The 12838-nt window shown below is 43.7% G+C and overlaps 1 long non-coding RNA gene across 1 annotated transcript; it reads right to left on the minus strand.

Moving 5' to 3' along the window:
• Positions 1 to 217: 217 nt before the first annotated feature.
• On the minus strand, positions 218 to 11947 carry LOC137384055 (uncharacterized). The gene is made up of 3 exons (XR_010977522.1): positions 11823 to 11947; positions 6088 to 6220; positions 218 to 588 (listed from the first exon to the last, which is right to left on the minus strand). It is a non-coding gene; the product is annotated as an uncharacterized lncRNA (long non-coding RNA).
• Positions 11948 to 12838: the final 891 nt, after the last annotated feature.

Consider the following 12838-nt stretch of genomic DNA (forward strand, 5'->3'; position numbering starts at 1 on the left):
TATGATCTCTGTGGAGTTCAAAAACCAAAAGAACTAAATCTACTGAATAACCCAATAAAACACACAAATGGACAAGATTTCACTTTTATAACTTTTACTTTAACAATCAAGCCAAAATCAACATATATTAAACATGAATTGACAGAGAAATCACAGTCAATATATAAATTTTGCAAATTACACATTGACGATCAGATAAAGCTAAACTAAGCATGGATTTACTGGGCAGTCCATTCAGCATAAATGGCACCAATTACAGCCACAAAGTTCTTCAAAACTCTGAACTTCCTCAGGTAGATCACCACCGTCTTTCTTCAATAGATTCTCATCCAATAGCAATTCCCCATCAATTCGAGCTCCATGGGTACAGCCTTTCCAAAACGGTGCAGTTCTCCACAACGTCCTCAGCTCTGCTCACGACAGTCTTGATGCTGTGGATCCACCAGTATTACCTTTATTCGAGCCCTTCAGTAACAACTGTATGCACTGTATGGCTGTGTCTGGTTAATCAGTTACTTTAAGTAACAGAAACAGCCGCTGCAGCCTCTGGATCTTCAATAAAAGCAAAATGCTGCAGATGCTGGAAATCTGAAATAAAAACAAGGAATGCAGGAAATACTTAGCAGGTCTGATAGTATCTGTGGAGCGAGAAGCAGAGTTAATGTTTCAGTTCAGTGACCCTTCATCAGCACTTCATTTTCTTCACCTTGCCTGCACTCCACTCCCGAGTGATCTGAGCTCAGATGGCTTTGTGTCCTTTTTATCTGGATCCAACCAGCTTCTGTTTCCCCAGGAACCTAAAGTTTTAGTTTCTGTTTCAGTTTCTGTTAGAAACATAGAAAACATAGAAAAGAGGAGAATGAGTAGACCATTCGGCCCTTCGGGCCTGCTCCGCCATTCAAAAAAGATCATGGCTGATCGTCTAATTACATACCCTGGTCCCTCTTTCTCCCCATAACCCTTGATCCCTTTGGCATTAAGAAATATATCTATCTACTTCTTGAATATATTTAATGACTTGGCCTCCACTGCCTTCTGCGGTAGAGAATTCCACAGGTTCACCACCCTCTGAGTGAAGAAATTTTTCCTCATCTCAGTTCTAAATGGCATACCCCATATCCTGGGACTGTGACCCCTGGTTCTGGACTCCCCAGCCATTGGGAACAACCTCCCTGCATCTAGCCTATCTAGTCCTGTTAGAATTTTATAAGTTTCTATGAGATTTTTAAAATTTTATTTAGAGATACAACACTGAAACAGGCCCTTCGGTCCACCGAATCTGTGCCGACTATCAACCACCCATTTATACCAATCCTACATTCCTACAACATCCCCACCTGTCCCTATACTCCCCTACCACTACTAGGGGCAATTTATAATGGCAAATTTACCTATCAACTGCAAGTCTTTGGTGGTGGGAGGAAACCGGAGCACCCGGCGGAAACCCACGCAGACACAAGGCGAACTTGCAAACTCCACACAGGCAATACCCAGAATTGAACCCAGGTCACTGGAGCTGTGAGGCTGCAGTGCTAACCACTGCGCCACAGATCTCCTCTCATTCGTCTAAACTCTGGTAAATATACACCTAGTCGGCCCAATGTCTCCTCATACATCAATCCTGCCATCCCAGGAATCAGCCTAGTAAATCTTCTTTGCATTCCCTCCATGGCAAGAACATCCTTCCTCAGATAAGGAGACCAAAACTGCACACAATACTCCAGATGTGGTCTCACCAAGGCCTTATATAACTGCAGTAAGACATCCTTGCTCCAGTACTCAAATCCTCTTGCAATGAAGGTCAACATACCATTCGCCTTCTTAACTGCTTGCTGCACCTGAATGCTTGCTTTCAGCGACTGGTGCACAAGGACACCCAGGTCTCGTTGCACCTCCCCCTTTCCCAATCTATCACCATTCAGATAATAATCTGCCTTTCTGTTTTTACAACCAAAGTGAATAACCTCACATTTATCCACATTATACTGCATCTGCCATGCATTTTCCCACTCACCCAACTTGTCCAAATCACATTGGAGCCTCTTTGCATCCTCCTTACAGCTCACATTTCCCCCCAGCTTTGTGTCATCTGCAAACTTGGAAATGTTACATTTAATTCCTTCACCCAAGTCATTAATAAATATTGTGAATATCTGGGGCCCAAGCACTGACCCCTGCGGTACCCCACTAGTCACTGCCTGCCACCCAGAAAAAGACCCGTTTATTCCTACTCTCCATTTCCTGTCTGTCAACCAATTCTCAATCCATTCCAGTATATTACCCCCAATCCCATGTGCTTTAATTTTGCACACTAACCTCTTGTGTGGCACCTTATCAAAAGCCTTCTGAAAATCCAAATACACCACATCCATTAATTCTCCCTTATGTATTCTGCTAGTTACATCCTTAGATTTTTTAAGCATGATTTCCCTTTCGTACACCCATGCTGACTTTGTCCAATCCTGTTTATGCTTTCCAGGTGTTCTGTTATCACATCCTTTATAATAGACTCTAGCATTCCCCACTACTGATGTAAGGCTAACTGGTCTGTAATTCCCTGTTTTTTCTCTCCCTCCTTTTTTAAATCGTGGAATTACACTTGCCACCCTCCAATCTGTAAGAACTGCTCCACAGTCTATAGAATTTTGGAAGATGACCACCAATGCATCCACTATTTCCACTATTATCTGAGGAAGGATGTTCTTGCTGTAGAGAGAATGCAGCGAAGGTTTACCAGACTGATTCCTGGGATGGCAGGACTGACGCATGAGGAGAGATTGAGTCGGTTAGGATTATATTCGCTGGAGTTCAGAAGAGTGAGGGGGGATCTCATAGAAACCTATAAAATTCTAACAGGACTTGACAGGGTAGATGCAGGAAGGATGTTCCCGATGGTGGGGGAGTCCAGAACCAGGGGTCATAATCTAAGGATACGGGGTAAACCTTTCAGGACTGAGATGAGGAGAAATTTCTTCACCCAGAGAGTGGTGAACCTGTGGAATTTGCTACCACAAAAAGCAGTTGAGGCCAAAACATTGTATGTTTTCAAGAAGGAGTTAGATATGGCTCTTGGGGCGAAAGGGATCAAAGGAGATGGGGGGAAGCGGGAACAGGTTACTGAGTTGGATGATCAGCCATGATCATAATGAATGGCAGCGCATGCTCGAAGGGCCGAATGGCCTACTCCTGCTCCTATTTTCTATGTTTCTATGTTTCCAGGGCCACTTCCTCTGGTACTTTGGGATGTAGATTATCAGACCCTGGGGATTTGTCAACTTTTAACCCCATTAATTTCTCTAGCACTATTTTTTTTACTAATACTGATTTCTTTCTGTTCCTCCCTCTCAATAGACTCTTGGTTCTCTAACATTTCTGGGAGGTAATTTGTGTCCTCCTTTGTGAAGACAGAACCAAAGTATGTGTTTAATTGGTCTGCCATTTCTTTGCTCCCCATTATAATTTCCCCCGTTTCTGACTGTAAAGAACCTACATTTGTCTTCACTAATCTTCAGCTTTCGTTTCCCTTTCAGTTAGTGTCAATCTCAGGAAAAGAAAACTTTGAAACCAGGGTCAGTGCACCTAACAGAGCATTCGACAAGTCACCTGTTCAGATAACAGTTCACGTACTCCCCCACTGATCCTGCAACACCATGGATTCCATTACACTACCTATAAAGTCTCCTCTGCCTGCTTACCTCTCATTATATCCACTCTCATCATTGAAGTGATTTCATCCTTAATCACTAAGGCTATTCTTCCCCCTCCACCATTTTCCCTACCTTTTCTGTAGACCTCATAACCTGGTATATTTAACTGCCAGCCTTGACCGTCTTGCAGCCATATCTTAGTAATGTCTACCATGTCATACTTTCCAAGTTGAATTTCTGCCTGCAATTCAGTCAGTTGGTTCCTTATGGGTTTGAATTCCACGCACTCTAACCTGTCCTTCTGCTCTAATGTAGTTTTTCTCACATGCTTCTTATTCCTCTCCCTCAATTTAAAATTCATCATTGCCAATTGGAGCAGTATTACTTTGAAGTGGATCAAATAAATTAAGAATACTACTATCAATGGAATCCAGGGAGGTAGAATCTGTACTAATGTTGTGTATGGGATCATAGGAGTTTAGAAAAGTACTACTAGAAATGAAGGATCAAGAGAAATAGAAATGCTACTATTGTCAAGGGGATCACAGGAGTTTAAACTAGCATTGCTGTAAAAGAGCTCACAGGAGATAGGAATTGTGCCCCTGTAAAGGGGGCACAGGAGATGGAAACAATACTGAGGAGAAAATGGCCTGTGTGTTGCTTATTTTTTAGGTGCTACATGGCCTCCTAATGGTGGAAAATCATGTCTTACATACATGTGTAGACTTCTGAAAGGATGTGCGCTGGACGCCATCTTGGTAAAAGGATTGGCATGTGCACACATAACGACCACCCGCAGTCGCCAAAGCAGGAAGATTATGATGTCAATCAGTGTGTAATGCTGATTTGGTGCCATTGCTGCCATTTTCAAATTCCACGCTCCAGCCTACGGTTTGTCTTTAACCTTGCATAGCTAAACTTGAGATTAAATGGCATAAGAACATAAGAAATAGGACCAGGAGTAGGCTATTCAGCCCTTTACGCCCACTCCACAATTCAATGAGATCATGGCTGATCTTCTACTTCAACACCATTTTCCTGCACTATCCCCAAAACCCTTGATGTTTTTAATATGTAGAAATCTATCGATCTCAGTATTGAACATACTCAATGACTGAGCCTCCACAGCCCTCTGGGGCAGAGAATTCCAAAGATTCACCACCCTCTGAGTGAAGAAATCCCTCCTCATCTCAGTCCTAAATGGCCTGCCCCTTATAGTGAGACTGTGTCCCCTGGTTCTGGACTCCCCAACCAGGGGAAACATCCTTCCTGCATCTACCCTGTCAAGCTCTGTAAGAATTTTATATGTTTGAATGAAATCACTTCTCATTCTCCTAAACTCCAGAGAATAAAGGCCCAGTCTATTTAATCTTTCCTCACAGGCCAATCCCTTCATCCCAGGAATTAATTTGGTGAACCTTTGTTGCATTCCCTCTTTGGCAAATATATCTTTCCTTGGGTAAGGAGACCAAAACTTCACACAATATTCCAGGTGCGGTCTCACCATGGCTCTATATAATTGCAGTAAGACATCTTTACTCCTGTACTCAAATCCTCTTGTAATGAAGGCCAACATACCATTTGCCTTCTTAATTGCTTGCTGTAACTACATGTTAACTTTCAGTGCCTCATGAACAAGGACACCCAAGTCCGTTTGAAGTTCAACACTACCCAGCCTCTCACCATTTAAGAAAATACACTGTATTTCTGTTTTTCCTTTCAAAGTGGATAGCCTCACATTTCTCCACATTGTATTCCATCTGCCAAATGTTTGCCCACTTGCTTCGCCTCTCCAAATCCCTTTGAAGCATCTTTGCACCCTCCTCACAACTCACACTTACATTTAGTTTTTGTCATCTGCAAACTTGGAAATATTACATTTAAGCCCTACATCCAAATCATTGATATAGATTGTGAATAGCTGGGGCCCAAGGACTGATGCTTGCAGGACCCTACTCGTCACCGCCTGCCATCTGAAAATGACCCATTTATTCCTACTCTCTGTTTTCTGTTCGTTACCCAGCTCTCAATCAAAGCCAGTATATTCTCCCTTCCTAACAGCACTGTGGGTGTACCTACCCTTATGGACTGCAGCGGTTCAAGAAAGCAGCTCACCACCACCTTCTCAAGGACAATTAGCAATGGGCAATAAATGTTGTCCTAGCCAGTGATGCCTACATGCCATGAAAGAATAATAATAAAAAAATATTTACCAACCTCTTGTGTGGGACCTTATCAAAAGATTACTAAAAATCTAAATATACCACATCCACTGGTTCCCCCTTATCTATTTTGCTAGTTACATCCTCAAAAAACTTCAACTGGTTTGTTAAACATGATTTCCTTTTCATAAATCCATGTTGAATCTGCCCAATCATATCATTATTTCTAAGTGTCCTGTTATTATATCCTTTATAATAGATTCTAGCACTTTACTTACAACTGACGTTAGGCTAACAGGTCGGTAGTTCCCCGTTTTCTCTCTCCCTCCTTTCCTAAATAGTGGCATGAAGGACCTCCTCTCTCGCCGACCATCTTCAATCGAGACACGGGGGATCACTTTCTGTTCTCTGCTGCACAAGTTGAAGTTGTGACGGAAACCACATCGGCCAAATGGAAAGATATTAATTTCATCATATGGAACACTATTTGAACTTTTACTGGACATTGAACATAACTTGTTTAAAAGGACCACAGAGCTGAGTGACTGAAAACATAGCTGCACATTTGCATTCTGAGAGACAGTTGAATAGAAAGGCAATGGAAATGCTCCTTGATTCAATTAGTGAGATGGGTTTTGTCATTAGTGATGGTCAAAAGACACTGACAGTCATTGTCTGTATAAGAGCCAGCACTCTACCTCCCCACCGAGTGTGACTGGAGAACTTTTGAAATCAACAAACCTTGCAGATGATGCTGTTTCAAACAAAGAGCTGGTCACATGACTAACCTGCTAGCCAACCTGGGAGCTGCTTGAATTGTGCCTCACAGAAAGGTTTGGGGCAGTCTGCAATCTGAAGACCAAAGAGAAGGAAGGCCCCTCTCTCTCTCTTTCTCTCTGTCTGTCTCTCTCTGTCAAGCAATGTCCCAGGGACCCATGGAAGCAGCTTAAGCCTCCTGACAGAGGACCTCTTCAGCCTTCTGGTACTAGTGAGATAAGTTTAAAAGTGTGCACTGGGCCCCAGTGAGAACTGCAAGACTTAACTCCAATCAAGGACTTTACATCCAAACTAAAGACAGTAACTGAATTCCATTTACTACTCCAAACCCCACCCCTTTATTCTTTCTCCCCCTCTGTATCTATTTGTGTGTCTGTATTTATCTTGTATGCATGCAAGTGTGGTTGCATTGCGTATTTTAGTAATTTTAACTGAGTTAGTGATAAGGTTAATCAGCATACACCTTTCTTGTTTAAACCTAAGAAAGTCTGTCTGATTGGTTCATTTACAATTACAATTAGAGAGCAGTGAGCAAGGACTCACTGAGGTGAAGCTAAAAACACTGTGTTTAAAAAGTTAAACCCTGTTACAGCCGAGCCAGGAAAGGGGCAAGAGGGGAGCCTGAGACCCCTTCCTCACCCGGTCATAACAAAGTGTGGAATTCACAGCAGGACAGCTTCTTTGGCTTTTGTTAGATTTCTCCCAGCTCTCGGCGGGACAGGCTTTTGTGATGTTTGGCCTGGTTCTCTCTCTCTCTCTCTCTTTTTATTTCCGGAGAAATACTTCTAAGGTCAAAATGGTCTCACATGCTGCCTCTGATGGAGATGTAAATCACCCTCCCTGTGGTGACTGACAATGGCCCAGGATGTGGCTACTTCACACCTTCTTTATTTCAGAAGAACACATTTGATTCAAAAATGTCTTTTGATGGGTTCAGAATGGGTGTAATTGACAATTCTTAGCTTGGAAAGTATCTTTTTGTTCTTAACTGACATTGAGACAGTTTGAATATACAGGGCCAGGTCTTTTGACCTTTGGTGGACATTTTTTCCTGCACATTGTCCATTTTTTAAAGGAAAAGTCAATTTTTATAACTTAACAGTTTGGGTTCTTGTATTTTCAATCACTGCACTTCACGTGAGCGTAACACTTTCAAATCCAAATTTATAAGTTTAATGATCATATAATGTATGCAAAAATGAACTAATCACCCTTGTGCATTCCCTTAGTGCCTGTCTTCTGCATGCCTTTGCCTCTGCTAGTATTCGTACTAGGTGTTTCCCCAGTAGTTGGAGCATGGGTGAAAGAAGCCTGCTTACTTCCAGTGGGGGAGACTTCAGATGGCCTTGGAAGGTGGGCCTTAAGCAGCTCTGGGTCTAGAAGGCCCAGCTCCAGACCGCACCATAATGGCCTAGGCTACAGCAGTCTGCACTGTCTAGTTGACAGGCAACAGCAAAGGCACTGAATGAGTGGCAGCGGTAGAAACAGGAATGCTGTCATCCTGAGAGAGGACAGCAGGTCCGTGCTCCACGGAGCCGCTGCCACTCTCCTGGCGTGGTGCCTCAGCAAACCTCCTAATCTGTTAGGGAACAGATTGATAGACTGCTTTGACACTCTGGAAACCCCTATGAACAGTGGTATCTAGAACCATGATGACTCCTCCATACTGCTTGACATTGAACACAAGCTTTCTGGCAGGATTTCCAATGCATCCACTGACCTTCTTCTGTAGCCTGGCTCATTGATGCCCACACTTGTCTTCTCTGCAGTAAAACTCATGTGAGACCTCACCCTCCGGTGAGCTTGGACCTGTGCACTTGTGTCCAGTGTCTCACCACCTTCACATCATTCCTGTATTTTCGCCTGTAAAATACCTGAAGTGTCAGTATCTGAGCTGGTGGCTGCAGTGTAAGATCGAGTGACTGTGCCTCTTCATCTTCACTGATTTCTTTCTCTGTTTCCTCTGACTGGGAAGGCTCCAGCACATGGGTATTTGAAATGAAAAAGGGACAAGCGTTGGATTGCGGTGAGCAGTGAGGGGAAATAAAAAGTGTGTGCTTAAACCAACTGCAGCTTGTGAGTCAAAAAAGATTGTGAAATGGGAAGAGAGAGGAAGATTAGGAGTGCAGATACCCTCATCATTGATCCCTCCAGCCCCGCCAGCGGCCATGGTCTCAGTGATACCCCTTCCCATGATGGTCAGGACCGTCTCCTCCATGGGGATTAAAACATGCAGCCGGGCTCATCCTCCCCCAGTTCATTGCTGCTGCCTGAATTTATACACCTACATGAAAGGGGGAAATGTGGCAGTGTTATGTAGTACATTTGGGTGATGTGGCTGGTTGAATAGGTGCCAGTGTGTGTGAGCTGTGAGTTGTGGGTGCAATGCTTGCAACAGTGCTAAGTGAGTGAGGGTGAGATAAAGCAAATGAATTGAAGGGTTGAGCACTGATGGAGATTATTGGTGGATGGGTATTGGAGGTGTCGTGAATTGAGCAGTGGATGAGGTCAGTGGTGCAGTGTGTAGGATTCATTTGAAGATGAACTCACTCACCTTGACAACTCATGTCAGATTGCTAAACTTCTTCCTGCACTGCATCCATGCTGCAGCAATACTCTTTGCATTGATCTCTGCCACTACTAGTTTCCACTGTCTCCTGAGTATCTGACTGGAGGGCAGTCTGCCCTCTGCAGACACAGGGCAGCTCTCTTTTCCACCTCTTCCACCAGGATCTGCAGTGCATTGCCTGAAAACGGTGGTGCATGCTCCTCGCAGCTTCAACATTACCAAGAGTATCACAGCTCAGATCGCCTTTTGAAAAATCTCCCACCACTTCTTCCTGCCACAATGCACACCCTCCCCTCCACCGCCCTTTACCACTGATCTACTCAACCACATCCTCAGCTCCACCTCTCATGTCCCCATTAAAGCCTCTCTCTCACCCTAGCTCTTCTCCCGATACAGCCCTCATCTCCGTTCCTTTAAATCCAAGGGACAGAGACTTGAATGGCTACAGTGGACAATTGATTTACACAGATCTGACTGGACCACCAAAGAACTATTGGGTCCTGCTCTCATCTTGAAAATGCTCACTTTCCAGAACATCCTGGAATGCAAAGATGAACCCCAGCTTCTTTTCTCTACTGCAAACAATCCTCTTAAATCCCTCTCCCCTGTCCCCTCAACCCTCACCTCCAACAATAAGTGCAAGGAGCTCATGGATTTCATTGTCACTAAGATTGAGACCATCCAATCAGCTTTTTCTGTTACATCCCTCTCTCCACTAGACTACTGGGCCAAACCTTCTCTAAGGTGTCTCCCACCCTAGCCCTGAACTCGCCTCTTTCTCTAGTTTCTCTCCTGTCTCCCCTCATGCTCCCTCTAAGGTCATCTTGTCCATGAGACCCACCTCCTGTTTCCTTGAACCTATTTCCACTAAACTGCTGACCACTGAACTTCCTAACCCAGTGCCCATGTTAACTGATATTGTTAGTGATTCTCTCTTTTCAGGCATTGTCCTTCTCTCTTCTAAATCTGCCATCATCACCCCTCTCCTCAAGGAACAACCCTTGACTCCTCCATCCTTGCAAACTACCATCCCATCTCCAACCTCCCTTTCCTCTCTAAAGTTCTTGAATGTGTTGTCACCTCCCAAATCCATTCCATCTTTCCTGGAACTCCATAGAGTCATAGAAAGCTACAGCACTGAAACAGGCCCTTCGGCCCACTGAGTCTGTGCCGACCAACAACCACCCATTTATTACTAATTCTACATTAATCCCATATCATATCCTACCACCTACCTACACTAGGGGCAATTTACCTACCAACCTGCAAGTCATTGGCTGTGGGAGGAAGCCAGAGCACCTGGCGGAAACCCACACAGTCACAGGGAGAACTTGCAAAATCCACACATGCAGTACCCAGAACTGAACCCAGGTCACTAGAGCTGCGAGGCGGTGGTACTAACCACTGCGCCACTGTGCCGCCCTCATCACCCCTGTGCTCACTGAGTGACATTGGCTCCCAGTTAGCTATGGTTTGATTTAAAAATTCTCATCCTCATTTTCCAATCCCTTCATGGCCTCGCCCCTCCCTATCTCTGTAATCTACTCCAGCTCCACAACTCTCCGAGACATTTGCGCTCCTCTAATTCCGGCCTATTGAGCATCTTTGATTTTAATTGCTCCACCATTGGTAACTGTGCCTTCAGTTGCCTAGGCCCCAAGCTCTGGAATACCCTTCCTACAGCTCTCCGTTTCTCCGCCTCACTTTCCTCCTTTAAGACACTCCGCTTCGACCAAACATTTCATCATCTGACCTAATATCTCTGGATATGTCTTTGCTGACAAATTTTGTTTGATCACGCTCCTGAGAATCACCTTGGTTTTATTACCTTACAGGGGCTATTTAAACACAAGTTGTTGTTGTTTAAGAGGTGCAGGCTGCCTTAAATTAGTGTTAGTGATTTGCAAAGCTGGGCTCCCTGTTGACGGGTGCAGCTGATGAACAGTGTAGGGAGTGCTGGCCGCACGCAGAAATCATTTTAAAAGCGCAGACAGCAGCGATTTAACATACTGCCTGCAGCACAGTGAATAGGTGCAGATCAACAATGTGATCTTCATATCCGTTTTCAGGCGTTAGGCAATTTCTTCCTCTGCTACTGTCAAAGTGGTCACTGGACACAGCAATGGTATTCATTTAAATGGGGTCACGGGAGGTCAGAACAATATTGCTGTAAATTTGGGGAAGGTGGCCACTCAATCACTGGGATATAATTCTCATACAGCAGGATCAGATGGTACTTAGCAGCTCAGGCTAAAACCAGGATTGTTATCAGTTCTGTAGGCTTATGCATCTATGTGTGGCTGACATAGTGAGGCAGGCGAGGTCAGGGCTTGGTGTGCAGCAATACAGTCTTATATTGTCACAGCTTCTGGGAGAATGTCACCTGATGAAAGTTCTCTTTGTCAGAGAGACCTGAAATCACATGCTGAATAACTATACCAGTACTAGAGAATTAACAGTAACACCACTTCACTGAGTACAAGATTACAACACACTGCTCACATCTTTCAGAAGTTGTGGTCGTAAGACAGGAAGTGAACAGAGCTAATGTTTCAGCAGTGTTTCACACTCTATTTAATGTGTTGTGGTGTGGTGCCTTACCAATGATAGCTCATGAGCAGAAGCAGCCTCATAACACACAAGGCACCTCTGAAAGTTCATACTTACTTGTCTTTGCTCTGTGTCTTGTTACCCTTTCCGAACAAAAACCTATCGATCTCAATGTGGAAAAGTTCATTTTGTTACGACCGACCGCTCCAGTCAAAGCCCCCAATCAAAATATACGATTCTGATTGTGGGGGAGAAACGCACTGTTGATTCAATCTCGTCGCTCCACAGATTGCCGAAGATATCATTTAAAACTTTCCAAATTAAAGAAAGACCCAGCCAAATTGTACCATCTATTAACCCCCGAATGAGGCTAACCAAACCAGGTGTCTTTAAATCAATAAATTAACTCTTTAGTTAATAAAACTAAATTCTATGAAGATATAAACAACATTTAAAATAGAAAAATTAGAGTCCTTGCAAATTTACAGTCCAATGTTGCTTGACGTCCTCACAGTCGTCCCATGGGGAAAAAAGGTTCTTCCACAGTAGAACAGTACGTAGTCTAATTCCAGCAGTAAGTAATGCTTCCTTGTTCAGCGATGGATTTTGACAATTAACAACTTGCGAACACTTTCAATAGAATCAATCTGACTTTAGAGTTTTTGAGGGATAAAAGATTGTCACAGTCTAACTTCCATTCCTTCAGTTCAAATTATCAGAGATCTCTGTTTTGGCTTGGCTTTTTTTTTTAGAATTTTGAGAGATAATAATTAAACAGACTAAAATTCTATTCCTTCAGTTTAAATGGTTGAGAGCTCTTTTTTCAGGTGCTAACACCAGCTGTCTGTGTCTCTGTTAGAACAAACTGTCTTCAACTAAAAGGCCAGTTCAAAATTGAACGGTAACAAACTTGATACTCACTCCAAGTGGCTATATCCATGGTAACGAGAATGCCCCCTTTGAATCGCAGTCTCCAAATGGTTGTATCCAAGGCAACGAAAATGCATTTTCTCTAACTTCTGAGGCTTGCTGGTTATTAGAGCAGTGCTGATCCTTTGTAAGCCTTAAAAGCAAACCGCATATTCCTGGAAAAAAAAACTGCAGGACCATGACAATTTGACCCTCGGTGTCCA

The sequence above is a fragment of the Heterodontus francisci genome, chromosome 25 (assembly GCF_036365525.1).
Source record: "Heterodontus francisci isolate sHetFra1 chromosome 25, sHetFra1.hap1, whole genome shotgun sequence".
NCBI lineage: Eukaryota > Metazoa > Chordata > Chondrichthyes > Heterodontiformes > Heterodontidae > Heterodontus > Heterodontus francisci.